We start from the raw sequence: 21,697 nt of genomic DNA, 5'->3' as shown, positions 1-21,697 counted from the left end.
CACAGGACCAGAGTGTGGAGAACAGCCAAGCCTCTAAATGCCTCAACAACAGTCACCTCAGCACCACAGGCCATGAGCCAGCCTCTCTCCCAGACCTGTTGATCGATCACATGGGGGGCTCATTCAGCATAAGAGGGATTACACCCGCTGGAAGTGGGGGGCATTACATAACTTCCTCAGAGCCCCCTGTGCATGTATGCTGCTTAACAGTCATTACTATGTGGAATTATGCATATCATAATGTTCTTTTTTAACAATGTGGCCAGAGACTGAGACAAGGAGTGTTCTAAACAGGATCTGAGTGAGTGAGGCAGAACTGTATCTACCTGGACCCTTAGAGCAGAACAACACCTGATGACTACACAGAAACAGAACACGGAGCTCTGGTCAAAACACAGTTCCTCATTCCAGGTCCTCACTGGCAAGCATGTGTCAATAATCCAACTGAATTATAACTAAATTGTCTAAATAATGCAATCACTGGCTTGATTGATCTGTATTATCATACCCTCCAGTTAGTCTCCAGGATCTGTATTCACTGCCTTAGATTGTTTCCACTGATCCAATCCCTTTCCCCATTCTCCTGAAGCCTAACCTGGGGAGAGAGAGAGCACAGAGCAGAGTGCAAGCTTAACACTGGCAGCCCATGGTCATCCACTAGTGATTACCCCATCATTGCATAACCATAGCAATCCCCCCAATAGCAGCAACTGTGGTCCTCTCTGGCTCTCAGCCATTTCATCTAATCACTCTAATCACGCTAATATTCACACTGCGTCACTAATCCACTGAACAAAGGCTGGCTTTGAGAGAGCCTCCTAGTGACGCCGCCTCACACACTCAGGTCCTCGACCTGTCGAGAGCTCCCACCAACCTTCTCCCTCCTCCCCTCCACTTAGACATTTACTTAACCCATTAAAGGTGAGTGACGCACCACTAGAATACAGAGGACATGGAGGGGACCCATCCAGGATGACATAAACACTTAACAGTGACTGAGAGGCAGGCAACACTGGCTAACAGTGTGGGAGGGCGGTAGAGCAGTGGAGTTTTAAATCTCTTCCTCCTCGCTCCTCCTCCACTATTTCTTTATATTCTCCACACAATGTGCAGCAGCCTGCTCTAGATGGGACGACACATCTACAAAAGAAGAGCGGAACATCGTGCTCTGCTTAAAATAACCACGCTCCTGGGAAACAAAGAGATAAAAGTAGGCTAGAGAGGCCTACAGAGGAGGCAGGGGCACAGGAGGGAGCCCGGGGCTGCAGGACATGCCCATGTTTTGTGGAGAACAGATAACATTACTGTAGATAGAGAATAGAATACAGACCACCACTCATCATGCTGACACGCCTGTAGCTGAACAGGTCATTTCCATGTAAAAGGACCCATGAGCACAAACATGTTCATAGAAGCATGTCAAATCTGGTGTCAAATGAAAGCCAAGAGTCTATATATTTATGAAAATAACAGTTGAAGTCAGAAGTTTACATACACTTAGGTTGGAGTCATTAAAACTCGTTTTTCAACCACTCCACAAATTTCTTGTTAAACTATAGTTTTGGCAAATCGGTTAGGATATCTACTTTGCGCATGACACAAGTAATTTTTCCAACAATTGTTTACAGACAGATTATTTAACTTATAATTCACTGTATCACAATTCCAGTGGGTCAGAAGTTTACATACACTAAGTTGACTGTGCCTTTAAACAGCTTGGAAAATTCTAGAAAATGATGTCATGGCTTTAGAAGCTTCTGATAGGCTAACTGACATCATTTGAGTCAATTGGAGGTGTACCTGTGGATGCATTTCAAGACCTACCTTCAAACTCAGTGCCTCTTTGCTTGACATCATGGGAAAATCAAAATAAATCAGCCAAGACCTCAGGAAAAAAATTGCAGACCTCCACAAGTCTGGTTCATCCTTGGGAGCAAATTCCAAACGCCTGAAGGTACCACGTTCATCTGTACAAACAATAGTACGCAAGTATAAACACCATGGAACCACGCAGCCGTCATACCGCTCAGGAAGGAGACGCGTTCTGTCTCCTTGAGATGAACGTACTTTGGTGCGAAAAGTGCAAATCAATCCCAGAACAACAGCAAAGGAACTTGTGAAGATGCTTGAGGAAACAGGTACAAAAGTATCTATATCCACAGTAAAACGAGTCCTATATCGACATAACCTGATAGGCCGCTCAGCAAGGAAGAAGCCACTGCTCCAAAACTGCCATAGAAAATCCAGACTACGGTTTGCAACTGCACATGGGGACAAAGATCGTACTTTTTGGAGAAATGTCCTCTGGTCTGATGAAACAAAAATATAACTGTTTGGCCATAATGACCATCATTATGTTTGGAGGAAAAAGGGGGTCGCTTGCAAGCTGAAGAACACCATCCCAACCGTGAAGCACGGGGGTGGCAGCATCATGCTGTGAGGGTGCTTTGCTGCAGGAAGGACTGGTGCACTTCACAAAATAGATGGCATCATGAGGAAGGAAAATTATGTGGATATATTGAAGCAACATCTCAAGACATCAGTCAGGAAGTTAAAGCTTGGTCACAAATGGGTCTTCCAAATGGACAATGACCCCAAGCATACTTCCAAAGTTGTGGCAAAATGGCTTAAGGACAACAAAGTCAAGGTATTGGAGTGGCCATCACAAAGCCCTGACCTCAATCCTATAGAACATTTGTGGGCAGAACTGAAAAAGCGTGTGCGAGCAAGGAGGCCTACAAACCTGACTTTTGGAGGAATGGGCCAAAATTCGCCCAACGTATTGTGGGAAGCTTGTGGAAGGCTACCTGAAACGTTTGACCCAAGTTAAACAATTTAAAGGCAATGCTACCAAATACTAATTGAGTGTATGTAAACTTCTGACCCACTGGGAATGTGATGAAAGAAATAAAAGCTGAAATAAATCACTACTATTACTCTGACATTTCACATTCTTAAAATAAAGTGGTGATCCTTACTGACCTAAGACAGGGAATTCTTACTAGGATTAAATGTCAGGAATTGTGGAAAAACTGAGTTTAAATGTATTTGGCTAAGGTGTATGTAAACTTCTGACTTCAACTGTATATACACTACCAGTCAGAAGTTAGGACACACCTACTCATTCAAGGGTTTTTCTTTATTTCTACATTGTAGAATAATAGTGAAGACATCAAAACTATGAAATAACACATATGGAATCATGTAGTAACCAAAAAACTGTTAAACAAATCAAAATATATTTGAGATTTGAGATTCTTCAAATAGCCACCCTTTGCCTTGATGACAGCTTTGCACACTCTTGGCATTCTCTCAACCAGCTTCATGAGGTAGTCACCTGGAATGCATTTCAATTAACAGGTGTGCCTTCTTAAAAGTTAATTTGTGTAATTTCTTTCCTTCTTAATGCGTTTGAGCCAATCAGTTGTGTTGTGACAATGTAGGGGGTATACAGAAGATGGTATTTTACCAAATAGGGCTAAGTCCATATTATGGCACGAACAGCTCAAATCAGCAAAGAGAAATGACAGTCCATCATCACTTTAAGACGTGAAGGTCAGTCAATACGGAACATTTCAAGAACTTTTAACGTTTCTTCAAGTGCAGTCGCAAAAACCATCAAGCGCTATGATGAAACTGGCTCTCATGAGGACCGCCACAGGAAAGGAAGACCCAGAGTTACCTCTGCTGCAGAGGATAAGTTCATTAGAGTTACAAGCCTCAGAAATCGCAGCCCAAATAAATGCTTCACAGAGTTCAAGTAACAGACACATCTCAACATCAACTGTTCAGAGGAGACTGTGTGAATCAGGCCTTCATTGTCAAATTGCTGCAAAGAAACCACTACTAAAGGACACCAATAAGAAGAGACCTGCTTGGGCCAAGAAACACGAGCAATGGACATTAGACCGGTGGAGTCCAAATTGGAGATTTTTGGTTCAAACCACCGTGTCTTTGTGAGACGCGGTGTGGGTGAACGGATGATCTCTGCATGTGTAGTTCCCACCGTAAAGCATGGAGGAGGAGTTGTTATGGTGTGGGGGTATTTTGCTGGTGACACTGTCAGTGATTTATTTAGAATTCAAGGCACACTTAACCAGCATGGCTACCACAGCGATACGCCATCCCATCTGGTTTGGGCTTAGTGGGACTATCATTTGTTTTTCAACAGGACAATGACCCAACACACCTCCAGGCTGTGCAAGGGCTATTTTCCAAGAAGGAGAGTAATGGAGTACTGCATCAGATGACCTGGCCTCCAAAATCCCCCAACCTCAATCCAATTGAGATGGTTTGGGATGAGTCGGATGGCAGAGTGAAGGAAAAGCAGCCAACAAGTGCTCAGCATATGTGGGAACTCCTTCAAGACTGTTGGAAAAGCATTCCAGGTGAAGCTGGTTGAGAGAATGCCAAGAGTGTGCAAAGCTGTCATCAAGGCAAAGGGTGGCTATTTGAAGAATCTCAAATATAAAATATATCTAGATTTTTTTTAACACTTTTTTGGTTACTACATGATTCCATATGTATCATTTCATAGTTTTGATGTCTTCACTATTATTCTACAATGTAAAAAATAGTTAAAATAAAGAACAACCTTGAATGAGTAGGTGTGTCCAAACTTTTGACTGGTACTGTAAATTTTTTCAACCATTTTCTATCCTTAATGTTAAGGAATAAGCAAAGGCTTTGATTTCTGGTCAAACATATCAAAAAGGAATCTTAGAAAACATATGGCCTTGATTTTGACATCCACCGAAGTCGTTTTGTGGTACGTTCCACCCCGGCTTTAATTTCAAGGTCCACAGATGTAGACTTTTGGTCCAGCCCGGACCAGAGTTGGGCTCAATTCAGAATTGAGAATGCCTCAAATTCCAATTAAATTCTTGAATTTGAAATGAAGTATTTAATAGGATACAGAATTGGAATTCAAATTTGAATGAAATAAAATATAATTTGATTCAGTGAAATTAAATGAAATTCAAATGTCTCTTCTATTCTATATTACGTGTAGTCTATACAAATATACACAATGTACATAAAAAACATGTCGTTAAATACATACATAAAATATTGTTGAAACAATCAACTTAAACTGAATGATCATATATTTTAAGTTATTATATTTAATTAAAATTACTTACATTTTGTTCAAAATGGGGAAAATACTACATTTCCCAGAATGCATTAGTTTAACCCTCAAGTTGACCCTGTGGCCTTCAAAAAGAAGCCAAACAAACGAAATGGTTGGCGAAATTAAATATAATTGGCTATTCTAAGCACTAAGATTTAAGAATCTATGGTAGAGAAATTAACATTACATTCTCTGGCAACAGGTCTGGTTGGGGTCATTAAAACTGAAGGCGGATTTACCCAATGCAGTCAAGACCCGAGGAACCTCAAGAGTTGTGAACAGATTTGGTAACTCACATTTTTATACTTCAACAACAAAGTTAGGTAAGTCAGAAGCTTGTGTAGTAGAGCTTTGTAAACAAAAAGGGAATATTGAAGGGATCTAAGGGACTTTAATGAAGACCAGCCAACCTTTTGATACAGGATGCAGTGATGTTTATTAAAACTGTCCCCTGTGATAAAGCGAAGGGCGCTATGGTAGACGGCATCCAAAGGTTTAAGAGTAGTGGCTGCTGTATTCCGGTAAATGATGTCACCATAGTCAAGAACTGGCAGGAAAGTTGACTGTACAATCTGCTTCCTGCTGTTTAGGGGCAGAACAGGGACGCAAGGCAGACACTGTTTATATGTTATCTAGGGGAAGTGGAACAGGGATAAATCTACACAGAGGAGAGCGTGAGATTAAGTATTTGAGTCACCACCCAAATGGACAAATGTAGGCCTACTTCTCTAGTGCTATTTGATGAAACACACCCTCTCACACACACTGATGTGCTAACACACCCACAGATGCTAATGTAGTCTTGAATACTGTAACATGCACACTGACAGAAACATACAGTAGTCTGCCATGCTCAAAACACACTGCTGACTGTTCAGCAGTCAAGACAGAGGAGAGAAAGGCCCTTGTGTCCTTGTCCCTACAGACCTCTGCAGTCAGAAAGAGTGAGTGAGTGATAAGGTATGAGTGTATGAGAGAGAGAAAAAAAGAGAGATGGAGAGAGAGAGATTCCTACACACCGGTGCACTGTCACGGCATGGCTCTGTCCAGGGGGACCTGACGGGAGCCTGTGGGCAGCAATGATGACGCTGCAGAAAGGGATTGTGCTGACGCATACAAGATTCATGAGCCTCTCGCTTCACCGCTCAGAGATGGAGGAGAGCGAAGGCTCTCCTCTATCACAGTTACTCTTCTCCTCCCTTCCCATTTTCTCCATCTGTCAATGTCTCTTTCACGCTCTCTCTCAGTCTCTACCCAACTTTCAGAGACTCCTGAAAGAGACACTCACGAACTGACACACCAGTATTGTTAAACTCCTCTAAAACCTTTCTGTGCATTAAACAGGCAGGCTGGGGAGAGAGATTGTCTGGTCTGGTGCACTGATGGTTGACACAGGTCCTGAAGGGGAACAGAGAGCAGCATCCTAGCAAACCTCCCCATCAAACAGGGAATAACTTTAGTTACTCTGCTTAGTCTTTTCTCCTCCATCTTTTCTACTGATCAGTGTAAAATCAGCACTGTTCCTCAACCGAACACCATAATCTTTCTAATAATGGCTTAGTAGTTTTCCCAGAAGCAAGTTTCCTGTGAGATGCTACCCAGAAAATGCCATAACAGAAAACACCCGGTAATCTTTCCACAACTAGAATCAATTGGCAATTATACAGATGCCTCTCACTCATGTACCACCAGCAACCTTCACATAGACCACTTGCACCATGCTTTACCTAGAAAACACACACACACACACACACACACACCCCCTCTCATACATGCACACTAAGTCTAAACATAGAATGGACACAATAATCCTAGCATACGCAAGCAAGCAGAGCGCTTGACGCTGTACGTTCGTAGAATATGCCCATTCCCTTCTAAAAATACAGTCTCTGCTACCCCCTTGGTAGTGACGCAATAGCTGCACTCATCCGGTGGGCTGAGGATTCGCTACTAAAACTAGTCTAACTGAACCACTGTGGATGGGTGTCATCTGAAGGGTTTCTCAGGGGTTTATAAATAAAGTTATTTTAATTGAATTGAATTGAATTGAATAGTGGTGGCCAGCAGCAAGTGAGTAAAATCTGGTGTAACATCTTGACTTGTACTGCGCCCAGATCTCTCCCTGTAACCTCTCTGTACTGCTAACTTGAAAACCCTCCATATGATTGCTTGAGCACAAGGTTGTGCCCTCACTTACTCCCCTCTGAGGTGGAAACTGACCTCTGCCCTTGTGGATGGTGTTGCTGTAACCTTGCTAACCAAGACAGAGTATGAGCAGGACATCAAATAACCCTCCTCAAAACTCCTGACACTGTACTGACACAGCATCTCTTTTACCCCTGACATGACTGTGAAGATCGTGGACGGCACTGCTATAATTGTGAACACACCTTTTATAAATGTTAGACATGGAAGAGCACAGGCTGCGTTTGCAATGAGACTGATACCTCCATGTCCGCTACTAGCCTGAGGCCCCAGGTACCGAGTGGCGCAGTGGTCTAAGGCACTGCATCGCAGTGCTAGCTGTGCCACTAGAGATCCTGGTTCGTATCCAGGCTCTGTCGTAGCCGGCCGCGACCGGGAGACCCATGGGGCGGCGCACAATTGGCCCAGCGTCGTCCAGGGTAGGGGAGGGAATGGCCGGCAGGGATGTAGCTCAGTTGGTAGAGCATGGCGTTTGCAACGACAGGGTTGTGGGTTCGATTCCCACGGGGGGCCAGTATGAAAAATAAAAATAATGTATGCACTCACTAACTGTAAGTCGCTCTGGATAAGAGCGTCTGCTAAATGACTCAAATGTAATGTAAAATGTACCTAGGGAGGTCATTCAGAACTAGGGCTGTTACGGTGACCTTATTACCGCCACACAGGAGTTATAACCATAGTCAAATTCCACGTGACCGTTGAGTCACAGTAACTACACTTTTTCAAACCTGCGCTCGGATGCCGCTGATGGTCATTAGTAGCCTACCAAACTTGATAAGTACTCAGCGCACTATTGTCCCTCTAATCACTCTGACATCAATGCAAATGCAATCGAAAATCAAATCAAATACTGAATGAGTTTGAGCGGAATAGGATCACCTGTTGCGCAGTGAGAGCCAGCTCCTCATAGCTGGTTGATGCATGGAATTAAATAAGTGTTCCTAGAAGCTCATGTTCCGCAAGATTTCTACAGGCTATGCAATTGCGTGAGAAAACAAGAGTTTTGATGGCCTCTATTAAAAAGAGGAGAATCCCATCAGCTATCTACAGTGGGGAAAAAAAGTATTTAGTCAGCCACCAATTGTGCAAGTTCTCCCACTTAAAAAGATGAGAGAGGCCTGTAATTTTCATCATAGGTACACGTCAACTATGCCAGACAAATTGAGAAAAAAATTCCAGAAAATCACATTGTAGGATTTTTAATGAATTTATTTGCAAATTATGGTGGAAAATAAGTATTTGGTCAATAACAAAAGTTTCTCAATACTTTGTTATATAACCTTTGTTGGCAATGACACAGGTCAAACTTTTTCTGTATGTCTTCACAAGGTTTTCACACACTGTTGCTGGTATTTTGGCCCATTCCTCCATGCAGATCTCCTCTAGAGCAGTGATGTTTTGGGGCTGTCGCTGGGCAACACAGACTTTCAACTCCCTCCAAAGATTTTCTATGGGGTTGAGATCTGGAGACTGGCTAGGCCACTCCAGGACCTTGAAATGCTTCTTACGAAGCCACTCCTTCGTTGCCCGGGCAGTGTGTTTGGGATCATTGTCATGCTGAAAGACCCAGCCACGTTTCATCTTCAATGCCCTTGCTGATGGAAGGAGGTTTTCACTCAAAATCTCACGATACATGGCCCCATTCATTCTTTCCTTTACACGGATCAGTCGTCCTGGTCCCTTTGCAGAAAAACGATGATTCCACCCCCATGCTTCACAGTAGGTATGGTGTTCTTTGGATGCAACTCAGCATTCTTTGTCCTCCAAACACGACGAGTTGAGTTTTTACCAAAAAGTTCTATTTTGGTTTCATCTGACCATATGACATTCTCCCAATCCTCTTCTGGATCATCCAAATGCACTCTAGCAAACTTCAGACGGGCCTGGACATGTACTGGCTTAAGCAGGGGGACATGTCTGGCACTGCAGGATTTGAGTCCCTGCCGGCGTAGTGTGCTACTGATGGTAGGCTTTGTTAGTTACTTTGGTCCCAGCTCTCTGCAGGTCATTCACTAGGTCCCACCGTGTGGTTCTGGGATTTTTGCTCACCGTTCTTGTGATCATTTTGACCCCACGGGGTGAGATCTTGCGTGGAGCCCCAGATCGAGGGAGATTATCAGTGGTCTTGTATGTCTTCCATTTCCTAATAATTGCTCCCACAGTTGATTTCTCAAACCAAGCTGCTTACCTATTGCAGATTCAGTCTTCCCAGCCTGGTGCAGGTCTACAATTTTGTTTCTGGTGTCCTTTGACAGCTCTTTGGTCTTGGCCATAGTGGAGTTTGGAGTGTGACTGTTTGAAGTTGTGGACAGGTGTCTTTTATACTGATAACAAGTTCAAAACAGGTGCCATTAATACAGGTAACGAGTGGAGGACAGAGGAGCCTCTTAAAGAAGAAGTTACAGGTCTGTGAGAGCCAGAAATCTTGCTTGTTTGTAGGTGACCAAATACTTATTTTCCACCATAATTTGCAAATAAATTCATTAAAAATCCTACAATGTGATTTTCGGGATTTTCTTTCCTCAATTTGTCTGTCATAGTTGACGTGTACCTATGATGAAAATTACAGGCCTCTCTCATCTTTTTAAGTGGGAGAACTTGCACAATTGGTGGCTGACTAAATACTTTTTTCCCCACTGTATAGGCTAGGCCTACTATATTTATTTCTCAACTTTCCCAATATTAAGCACATTGCTTCGCTTTACAACCGGAGTAGCCTACCTGGCTGGCATGAAAATAAACCGTCGGAAAAGCGTCCTCCATTCGCTATTCAAGTGCATACGGATGACATGTCATGTTTTACCCTGCCCCTGTTCCGACAAGTGCATGAAAATGGCCCATTATAAATCAAAACTAATTTCACACATATATTATTTAGTATATGTAATGACATGATTAAATTGAGAATAGTCTGATGGGTGAGAATATTACCACTTGTGAATGATGCCCAGCATGTGCAAGAAACTGTGCATGCATTTTAAAATCACAGTCGCTTTCATCATGGAGCCTAACCAATAGGCCTACAGTATATGTTTTGATAAGGTTTGTGTAGAAACGGCTAGCTGGAGCCATCTGAGCAGTTGGCTTCTGAGCCCTCATCCGCTAGTGACTTAAGCAGACTCTACTTTGGTATGACCCCACTGGACATGGTCTGGTAAGAACCAGGCAGATGTGTCCATATCCAAGCAGAGCATGAGACCGCAGACCTGCAAATGGGGCAGCTAACTTAGGGCCTAGCATGGCAGAGGGCTCTAAGCCTGGTGGGATAGTGAGCTGCATGCCCGATAAGCCAGGGGGCCGCGATCCGAGCAGGGCAGGAGACTGCAGACCTGCTGGCAAAGCAAAGCGGACTCTACTTTGGTCTGACCCCACTAGAGGCGGTCCGGTAAGAACCAGGCAGATGTGTCCATATCCAGAGTTTTATTGTCTTAGTCACCACCACACAGTTGCACACACACACTTACATCAGAAGTGATCATGTGGTTATTGTGAATGCGCGCACAAACATTTCTAGAAAACACACAGAAAACTTGGTCCCCAGCCAAACTTTGCGTCCTCATCGGCTGAAGACAATAACTACTCTGAGCTAGGGCTGAGTGGGAGAGTCCAAATGTCCATCCGGCCACACAGATTGGCTGAAACCAGGAGGCTGTGATAGACACCTGAGAAAGGGAGAAAACAGGACTGTGGGGAAAGTCACATGCACAGGCATGGCCTTTTTTACAGTTTGTATCACAACTAAAGTGGCCAAATAACTCCAAAATGTAGCCTATAGGCCAAAGACCCCTGGAACACGGTTGAAGAGATCATAGCACACTGGACAGTAAAAAATTATACCACACATACAGTGAGCACCATAATTCATTGTACAGTGACCATTTATTTGTTATTTTGGTTCTGTACTCTAGCACTTTGAGTTTGAAAGGATACAATGACAATGAGGGTGCAGACTGTCAGCTTTAATTTGAGGTTATTTACATACATATCGGATGAACCGTTTAGAAATTATAGAAGCTTTTGTCCATGGTCCCCCCCATTTTCGGGCATCAAAAAACATTGGACAGTTTAACATAATGTAGAATAAAGTAATTATTGTTAATATTTGGTCGCATATCCTTTGCAATGACTGCTTGAAGTCTGCGATGCATCGATATCACCAGACGTTGGGTATCTTCCCTGGTGATGCTCTGCCAGGCCTGTACTGCAGCCATCTTCAGTTCCTGCTTGTTTAAGGGACTTATTGCCTTCAGTCTCCTCTTCAGCATGTAAAATGCATGTTCAATTGGATTCAGATCCGGTGATTGACTCGGCCAGTCAAGGATCTTCCACTTTTTGGCCATCAAAAACCCCTTTGTTGCTCTAGCACAGGGGTGTCAAACTCATTTTAGCTCAGGGGCCACATGGAGGAAAATCTATTCCCAAGTGGGCCGGACCGGAAAAATCATGGTATATATAACTTAAAAACAACAACTTCAGATTGTTTTCTTTGTTTTAATACGATCAACATACAACATAAAGCTGGAGCCTGAGGACAGTGTGTCCAAAATAGTACAAGCACAACATCACTATTAATCATAAAACACGTCAAGTTTATTTGAAAATTCTAAAGAAAAAGAACACACAAACACACAATGCCTCAGTGATTAACAGAACTGTTTCACAGATCACAGAACTATATCAGGGTGTCATTTCTCAGGCAGAAATGTAGATAAAAATAATGAAATCCTGTTCCCCAAACAAGTGCAAGAACCACAGAGTCAAGAATAGGTTAAATATACAAATAAAATAAAATCAATTAAAAACAATAGCACATCAACATAAAAACATATAAACATAAATCTGAAAGCGTTGCTCAAACTCCCGTAACAGTCCAGTTATTTTATATTTGAACCGCTTCATGTCTGCCACATGTTGGGTCGCGCACACATTTTTCAGACAGGGGAAGTGAGCTGCATCACCACCGGCAAGTTGCGTCTCCCACAATGACAGCTTCAACTTGAAAGAACGTATGCTGTCATAATACTGCGTGACAACTTTGTTGTGCCCTTGCAGCTGTTTGTTCAAGTTATTCAGGTGCTCTGTAACATCCACCATAAATGCAAGGTCCGGCATCCATTCTGCGGAATGAAATTCTAACACTGGTTTGCCCTTTTCTTCCATGAACTGTTCAATTTCTTCTCGTAAATCAACGGCTTAACCATCTTACCTCAGTGTGGTATGGCAGGCCATAGATGTGGTCTTTCTCTCTGAGAAGGCTGTCAAACTGACGGTGATTCAGGCTTCTGGATCGGATGAAATTAACAGTTTGGATGACCACCTTCATGACGTTATCCATCTTTAATGACTTGCAACACAAAGCCTCCTGGTGCAAAATACAGTGAAAAGTCAAAAAATCACGTCCTCCATTTGCAGATTGCACTTTCTCTCTGAACTTTGTCACAACGCCTGCTTTTTTCCCGATCATTGAGGGCGCACCATCTGTAGCCAGGCTGACAGCGCGGGACCAGTCCACTCCGACCCTGTCCAGCGCGCCGACGAGTGCGGTAAAAATATCAGCTGCTGTCGTTGCATCTGTCATCGGCACCAACTCCACGAACTCCTCGGTGACGGTCAATGTGTCATCAACTCCGCGGATGAAAAAATGGCCAGTTGTGCAACATCTGTAATGTCCGTGCTTTCATCAATTGCAACCGAAAACGCAATAAATGACTTTACTTTTTGCTTCAACTGGCTGTCCAAATCCACTGAAAGACCGGAAATCCTGTCTGCAACTGTGTTTCTTGTCAGGCTGATATTTGCAAAAGCCTGCCGCTTTTCAGGGCACACAATCTCCGCTGCCTTCATCATGCATGTTTTTACAAATTCACCCTCACTAAATGGTTTTGAAGCCACTGCGATTTCATTAGCAATGAGGTAGCTAGCTTTCACTGCAGCGTCACTGATGTCTCGGCTGTGAGTAAACACAGACTGCTGTTTCTTCAGACCCGCCAACAGTTCATTCACCTTCTCTCATCTCCGCTGTCCTTGAAAGTTGTCATATTTGTCGGCATGAAGACTCACATAGTGGCGACGAAGGTTATATTCTTTCAGCACTGCAACATGCTCTGAACACACCAAACATACAGCTTTCCCATTCAATTCCGTGATTAAATAGGATGACCATTTTTCTTGGAACACTCTGCACTCTGCATCCACTTTTCTCTTTTTTGACAGAGACATATTGGGGCAATGAGGGTGCCAAAGCACATAATGTTAAAAGTAGAAGCCGTAATAAATATCGCGGGCAAAACAAAGTAGCTCATTGGCTGCACGTGCTTGACCTACTTGCTCTGCCCCGGTATAAACAGTTTGCTTGCTTAATACAATTGCTATTGCGCCATCCAGTGGACGCAATTGGAACAGCAGTTTATTTTATAGAAAAATTGCAGCGCATTTTTATACAAAAAAAAAAATAATAATAAAATGTTTTACTTTTTTATTTAATTTAATTTTTTTTAAATCATCTCGCGGGCCGGATTAAACCCGTTTGCGGGCCTAATCCGGGCCGCGGGCCGTACGTTTGACACCCCTGCTCTAGCAGTATGTTTAGGGTCATTGTCTTGTTGCATGATGAAGTGCCGGCCAATGAGTTTGGAGGCGTTTGGTTTTATCTGAGCAGATAAAATATTTCTGTAGACTTCAGAATTCATTGTTCCACTTCTGTCTGCAGTCACATCGATGAAGACAAGTGAGCCTGTTCCACTGGCAGCCATACAGGCCCAAGCCATAACACCCCCTCCACCATGTTTCACGAATGAGGTGGTATGCTTTGGATCATGGGCATTTCATTTTTTTCTCCACACTTTCCTCTTTCCATCACTCTGGTACATGTTAATCCTTCTCTCATCTGTCCACAATACTTTTTTCCAGAACTCTTGGGGCTTTTTTAGGTGATTTTTAGCAAACTGTACCTTTCTGTTCTTCAGGCTTATCAGTGGTTTGCATCTTGTAGTGTACCCTCTGTAGTCCTGCTGGTGTAGTCTTCTACGTATGGTAGACTTTGACACATCCATCCAGGAGAGTGTTTTTGATCTGTTGGGCTGTTGTCAGGTTTTTTTTCTTCATCATAGAGAATATTCTCTGGTCATCCACTACAGTGGTCTTCCTCGGTCTACCGGGTCTTTTGACATAATTGAGTTCACCGGTTGTTTTTTTCTTGTTAATGATGAACCAAACTGTTGACTTGGGCATGGCCAGGGTTTTTGCAATGTTCCTGATTAATTGATTTTAATTTCTGAGCCTTATGACGGCCAGCTTCATTTGCATCGACACTGCTGTCTTCCTATAATAATAATAATATAATATGCCATTTAGCAGACGCTTTTATCCAAAGCGACTTACAGTCATGCGTGCATAACATTTTTTTGTGTATGGGTGGTCCCGGGGATCGAACCCACTACCTTGGCGTTACAAGCGCCGTGCTCTACCAGCTGAGCTACAGAGAACCTCATGTTGTCACACCCCAACAACAAACTCCAAAGGCAATAGCAAAGTCTAGAATCAATACAATTCATCAACAGCTCTCCTGCATTCACTAACGACACAAATTAATACACCTGCCTAACGACACACATCTGTGAAGCCAATTTAACAAATACTTGTAGTACCTTAAAATGGGGGGACCATGTACAAAAGGTGCTATCATTTCTAAACGGTTCATCCAATATGTATGAAAATACCCTCAAATTAAAGCTGACAGTCTGCACTTCACCCTCATTGTCATTGTATCCTTCAAAACTCAAAGTGCTGGAGTACAAAAAAATGTGTCACTGTCCAATGAATTATGGTGCTCACTGTACATTAGTAGGCTACAGTGCATTCGGAAAGTATTCAGAACCCTTGACTTTTTCCGCATTTTGTTAAGTTACAGACGTATTCTTATTTAATTTTTTATCCTTATCAATCTACACACAATACCCCATAATGACAAAGTAAAAACAGGTTTTTAGACGTAAATATCACATTTACAAGTATTCAGACCCTTTACTCAGTACTTTGTTGAAGCACCTTTGGCAGCGATTACAGCCTCGAGTCTTCTTGGGTATGACGCTACAAGCTTGGCACACCTGTATTTGGGGAGTTTCTCCCATTCTTCTCTGCAGATCCTCACAAGCTCTGTCGGGTTGGATGGGGAGAGTCGCTGCACAGCTATTTTCAGGTCTCTCCAGAGATGTTCGATCGGGTTGAAGTCCGGGCTCTGGCTGGGCCACTCAAGGACATTGAGAGACTTGTCCCGAAGCCACTCCTGCGTTGTCTTGGCTGTGTGCTTAGGGTCCTTGTCCTGTTGGAAGGTTAACCATCGCCCCAGTCTGAGGTCCTGAGCGCTCTGGAGCAGGTTTTCATCAAGGATCTCTCTGTACATTGTTACGTTCATCTTTCCCTCGATCCTGACTAGTCTCCCAGTCCCTGCCGCTGAAAAACACCCCCACAGCATGATGCTACCACCATCATGCTTCACCGTAGGGATAGTGCCAGGTTTCCTCCAGACGTGATGCTTGGCATTCAGGCCAAAGAGTTCAATCTTGGTTTCATCAGACCAGAGAAGCTTGTTTCTCATGGTCTGAGAGACCTTTAGGTGCCTTTTGGCAAACTCCAAGTGGGCCTGATTGGTGGTGCTGCAGAGATGATTGTCCTTCTGGAAGGTTTTCCCATCTCCACAGAGGAACTCTGGAGCTCAGTCAGAGTGACCATCGGGTTCTTGGTCACCTCCCTGACCAAGGCCCTTTTCCCCCCGATTGCTCAGTTTGGCTGGGCGGCCAGCTCTATGAAGACTCTTGGTGGTTCCAAACTTCTTCCATTTAAGAATGATGGAGGCCACTGTGTTCTTGGGGACCGTCAATGCTGCAGACATTTTTGGGTACCCTTCCCCAGGTCTGTGCCTCGACACAATCCTGTTTCTGAGCTCTACGGACAATTCCTTCGACCTCATGGCTTGGTTTTTGCTCTGACATGCACTGTCAACTGTGGGACCTTATATAGAAAGTGTGTGCCTTTCCAAATCATGTCCAATCAATTGAATTTACCACAGGTGGACTCCAATCAAGTTGTGGAAACATCAAGGATAATCAATGGAAACAGGATGCACCGGAGCTCAAATTCAAGTCTCATAGCAAAGGGTCTGAATACTTATGTAAATAAGGTATTTTATTTTTATTTTTTTATATATAATTTCTAAAAACCTGTTTTCACTTTGTTATTATGGGGTATTGTGTGTAGATTGATGAGGGGGAAAAAACGATTCAATCCATTTTAGAATAAGGCTGTAACGTAACAAAATGTGGAAAAAGGGAAGGGGTCTGAATACTTTCCGAATGCACTGTATATGTAAAGACCAGATTAAATTGAGAATAGTCTGATGGGTGAGAATATTTTCAAGTGCTTGTCAAATTGTGAATGAGAGACTGATGAAGTGTGTGCAGCCTGTGCAAGAAACAGAGCACTTGCCTTTCACGCAACTTTCCCAAATCAGAGTCGCATCATGCAGCCTTAGGCTATAATGTTTTTATTTATTTCTAATACATTCTGACGTTTGTATCACAACTAAAGTTGCATAAATAAGTCTAAATTAAGCATATAGGAGGACTTGTTTCTTTGTTAACCGCTCAGAATAGCCGCATGTTCGCACTCCCTCGAAAATCGTTTGGGGAAAATATCCATTCTATTTTATTCAGCTATGTTCAATTGTATTGAAAATAAAATAAAATAAAATAATGCCATGGGAATTATAAGCAAATCTTACCTGCTAAATGAACTAATGTAGCCCACAGCCATAGCCAGATCAGGGCCTAACATAAGAACGACTCAGAATATGCTATTCTCTTCTTCTGAAATAGGCTACATTTGCTTCATATCATGTTTCTTTAGACCTGCCTAAAAAAAATGTGTGGATTTATTGTGAAGGTGTAAGCTGTATTAAATGGATTTAGACTTTTTTTAAATGTAGTTCCAAAGGTCTGCATCAGTGCCTTGTAGGCTACGCGTAGCCGGAGATGCTAAACTTGTTTATGTTAATTAACAGATTGCGTTCTTCATTTCACCAGTCACATTATTCTACATTATGAAGCTTACCGTAGTTCCCCAGAACAGTTGAACCAGTCACGTGTTTCTTTGTAAATAGCACAACGGGAGAAAGCAGGAGTAGATTAGTCCAGCTGTGTATTGACAGGGGTCGTGTTTTATATTGAAAGTCAACACTGTTTTTTTGCTTCAATAGAGTGACCAGGGGCGTGCAACTTTAGTTTTCCTTCACAGAAAATACATTGGTTTAACACATTCGGCAGAAAATAGCATCATTTTCATCAGATAACAACAGAAGTGCAACTCTATTTGGCTGGCAGCCACATAAGTAAATTAGCTTATTATGAAAAAGCAAGGTATTTTTTGCAAAAACAATGCATGGCCATCATATTTCTAATGTTTATCATAGAAAGAATGTAGCCAGCTACATTTCCTAATGTTTTGCTTAAAGTTACTCTTGCATTTTACCAGTGAAAAGTAGGCTACACCAAATTTTGCGTTAACGCGACCCATACATTTAACTTGCTAGTTATCTAAGTAAGGGGCTGAATGAATAAGAGCTCAATGATTTTCCACGTGGCACCGTCATAGGTTGCCACCTTTCCAACAAGTCAGTTCGTCAAATTTCTGCCCTGCTAGTGCTGCCCCGGTCAACTGTAAGTGCTGTTATTGTGAAGTGGAAACGTCTAGGAGCAACAACGGATCAGCCGTGACGTGGTAGGCCACACAAGCTCACAGAACGGGACCGCCGAGTGCTGAAGCACGTAAAAATCATATGTCCTCAGTTGCAACACTCACTACCGAGTTCCAAACTGCCTCTGGAAGCAACGTCAGCACAATAACTGTTCGTCTGGAGCTTCATGAAATGGGTTTCCATGGCCGAGCAGCGGCATACAAGCCTAAGATCACCATGTGCAATGCCAAGCAGCGGCTGGAGTGGTGTAAAGCTCGCCACCATTGGACTCTGGAACAGTGGAAATGCGTTCTCTGGAGTGATGAATCACACTTCACCATCTGGCAGTCCGACAGACTGTAAAGTTTGGTGAGGAGGAATAATGGTCTGGGGCCGTTTTTCATGGTTCGGACTGGGCCCCTTAGTTCCAGTGAAGAGAAATCTTAACGCTACAGCATACAACGACATTCTAGACAATTCTGTGCTTCCAACTTTGTGACAACAGTTTGGTCCCTTTCCTGTTTCAGCATGACAATGCCCCCGTGCACAAAGCGAGGTCCATATAGACATGGTTTGTCAAGATCGGTGTGGAAGAACTTGACTGGCCTGCACAGAGCCCTGACCTCGAACACCTTTGGGATGAATTCGAACGCTGACTGTGAGCCAGGCCTAATTGCCCAACATCAGTGCCCGACCTCGCTAATGCTTGTGGCTGAATAGAAGCAAGTCCCCGCAGCAATGTTCCAACATCTAGTGGAAAGCCTTGCCAGAAGAGTGGAGGCTGTTATAGCAGAAAAGGGGAGACCAACTCCATATTAATGGCCATGATTTTTGAATGAGATGTTCGACGAGCAGGTGTCCACATACTTTTGGTCATGTAGTGTATCTATATATAACTTTATGAGCTGGATTGCCGGTCTTTGTAATTCATTTATTTTCCTTTACGCTCGTTAGCATATTTAGCTAGCAGCCTCCATGGAAATTCACTATTACTTGTGCTAAATTTGTTAGCATTCTGGTAATAGACGTCCAGTGGGCTTTGAGTTTTTTGTATATTAAACCGGTAATACCCTAAATCCCGGGATGAGAGAAGGACGGTATGACGATATGATACCGCCCAACCCTAAATTGAACTTTCCATGGTTCCAGAGTGGTTCTTATGAGTTCTAACCTAATTTTGCTATATCGTGACTTTTATTTATTTACTTTTGTTTTTTACAGAATGTTCATACTATTATCACATATGACCGCCAAGCACTTCTGGACATCAGATCAACAGTTACTAACCTTGATTTCAACTTCAAATACAACTTCAACTCCGACGCAGCTATTCCACTGTTCATTCCGGATCCTATTCCTTTGATCCATGGGCTACCAAAACGCCTCAGGCGTAAACGTGGGAGATGAGGTGGAGTCGTAGTGAAATTGAGGCGAAGTGATAACCGAATGGCGCTCCCCTCGTTCTATTAGCAAATGTCCAGTCACTCGAAAATAACACGAATGAGCTTCGTTTGAGAGTCAACTAACAGAGACTTGAAAAGCTGCAATATAATATGTCTTACTGAAATGTGGCTGGATGATGATGCTATGCACGTAGTACTCGGTGGATCCTCCATGCAGTGGCAGGATCAGACGGCGGCTTTGGGGAAAACGAAAGGAGGCAGTGTGTGTTTTTCATAAATAACAACTGGTGTGCTGCTTCAAGTGTGAAGGAAATCTCAAGCTTTTGCTCACCTGATATAGAATACCTCATGGTAAACTGCAGATCCTTTAATCTACTAACAGAGTTCTAATCCGTAATTATCACGGCTGTCTACATTCCTCCACAGGCCAACACCACTCTGGCACTCAACGAACTGTATGGGGCCATAAACAAACAAGAAACCGCTCACCTAGAGGCAGCATTTCTGGTGGGTGGAGACATTAATGCGGGAAGACTTAAAAACGTCCTACTGCACTTCTACCAGCACGTCTCCTGCGCCACTAAACCTCTAGACCACTTTTATTCTATCCACAGAAACGCCCTCCCTCATCCTCCCTTTGGCAAATCTGACCATGACGCCATTCTCCTGCTTCCTGTTTACAAACAAAAGCTCATCAATAAGTGCATAGACTATGTCGTCCCCACAGTGACTAGAAGAAGGTATCCCAACCAAAGACCATGGATTACAGGCAACATGCGCGGTGGGCTAAAAGGCTAAAGTTAATGCTTACAATGAACGGGACACGGACATGGACGCATACAAGAAATCCTGCTACGACCTCAGACGAAACATCCAACATGCAAAAGGACAATTTAGGAGTAAGGTGGACTCCTATTACACCGGCCAAGACACTAGTCGTATGCGGCAGGGCTTGAAGACGATAACAAATTACAAAGGGAAACCCAGCCATGAGCTGCCCAGCGACACACTACTCCCAAACGAGCTAAATGCCTTTTATGCTCTCGTCGAGGAATATAACACTGTGCCTTGCGTGAAAGCCCCTGCTTTTCCGGATGACTGCGTGATCTCGCTCTACATGGCCGATGTGAGCAAAACGTTTAAAAACAGGTTAAGAATCACAAGGCTGCCGGGCGTGTTCTCAAAGCATGCGCAGACCAGCTGGCATGTGACTTCAGACATTTTCAAGCTCTCCTTGTCCCAGTCTGTAATCCCAAAATGTTTCAAACTGACCACCATTGTCCCTGTTCCCAAGAGCTCCAAGGTAACCTGCCTCAATTACTATCGCCCTGTAGCACTCACATCTGTAATTATGAAGTGCTTTGAAAGGCTGGTCATGACACACATCAACACCATCATCCCAGACACCCTAGACCCACTCAAATTCGCATACTGCCCCAACAGATCCACAGATGACACAATCTCAATTGCACTTCACACTGCCCTCTCCCACCTGGACAAGAGGTGAAATAACTATGAGAATGCTGTTCATAGCCTACAGCTCAGCGTTCAATACCATAGTCCCTTCCAAGCTCATCACCAAGCTAGGGACCCTGGGACTCAACCCCTCCCTCTGCAACTTGATCCTGGACTTCCTGACGGGTCAGCCCCAGGTGGTGAGGGTAGGCAACAACACCTTCCCCACGCTGACCCTCAACACGGGGGCCCCCTCAGGGGTGTGTGTTTAGTCCCCTCCTGTACTACCTGTTCACCCACAACTGCGTGGCCGCGCACGACTCCAACACCATTACAACGGTGATAGGCCTGATCACCGACAGCGATGAGTCAGCCTACAGGGAGGTCAGAGACTTAGCAGTGTGGTGCCAGGACAACAACCTCTCCCTAAATGTCAGTAAGACCAAGGAGCTGATCGTGGACTATAGGAGAAAGAAGGGAGAGCACGCCCCCATCCACATCGACAGGGCTGTTGTGGAACAGGTTGAGAGCTTTAAGTTCCTTAGCGTCCACATCACTAAGGACTTAACATGGTCCACACACACACACACCCGCACAGTCGTGAAGGCTGAAAAGTCACGAGGCTGAAAAGATTTGGCATGGGCCCTCAGATCCTCAAAAAGTTATACAGCTGCACCATCGATAGCATCTTGACTGGCTACATCACTGCTTGGTATGGCAATTGCATCGCCCTTGACCGCAAAGCGCTACAAAGGGTGGTGCGGACAACCCAGT

The sequence above is a fragment of the Coregonus lavaretus genome (assembly GCF_964263955.1).
Source record: "Coregonus lavaretus genome assembly, chromosome: 14".
Taxonomy (NCBI): Eukaryota; Metazoa; Chordata; class Actinopteri; order Salmoniformes; family Salmonidae; genus Coregonus; species Coregonus lavaretus.
This window is presented reverse-complemented; position numbering follows the sequence as displayed.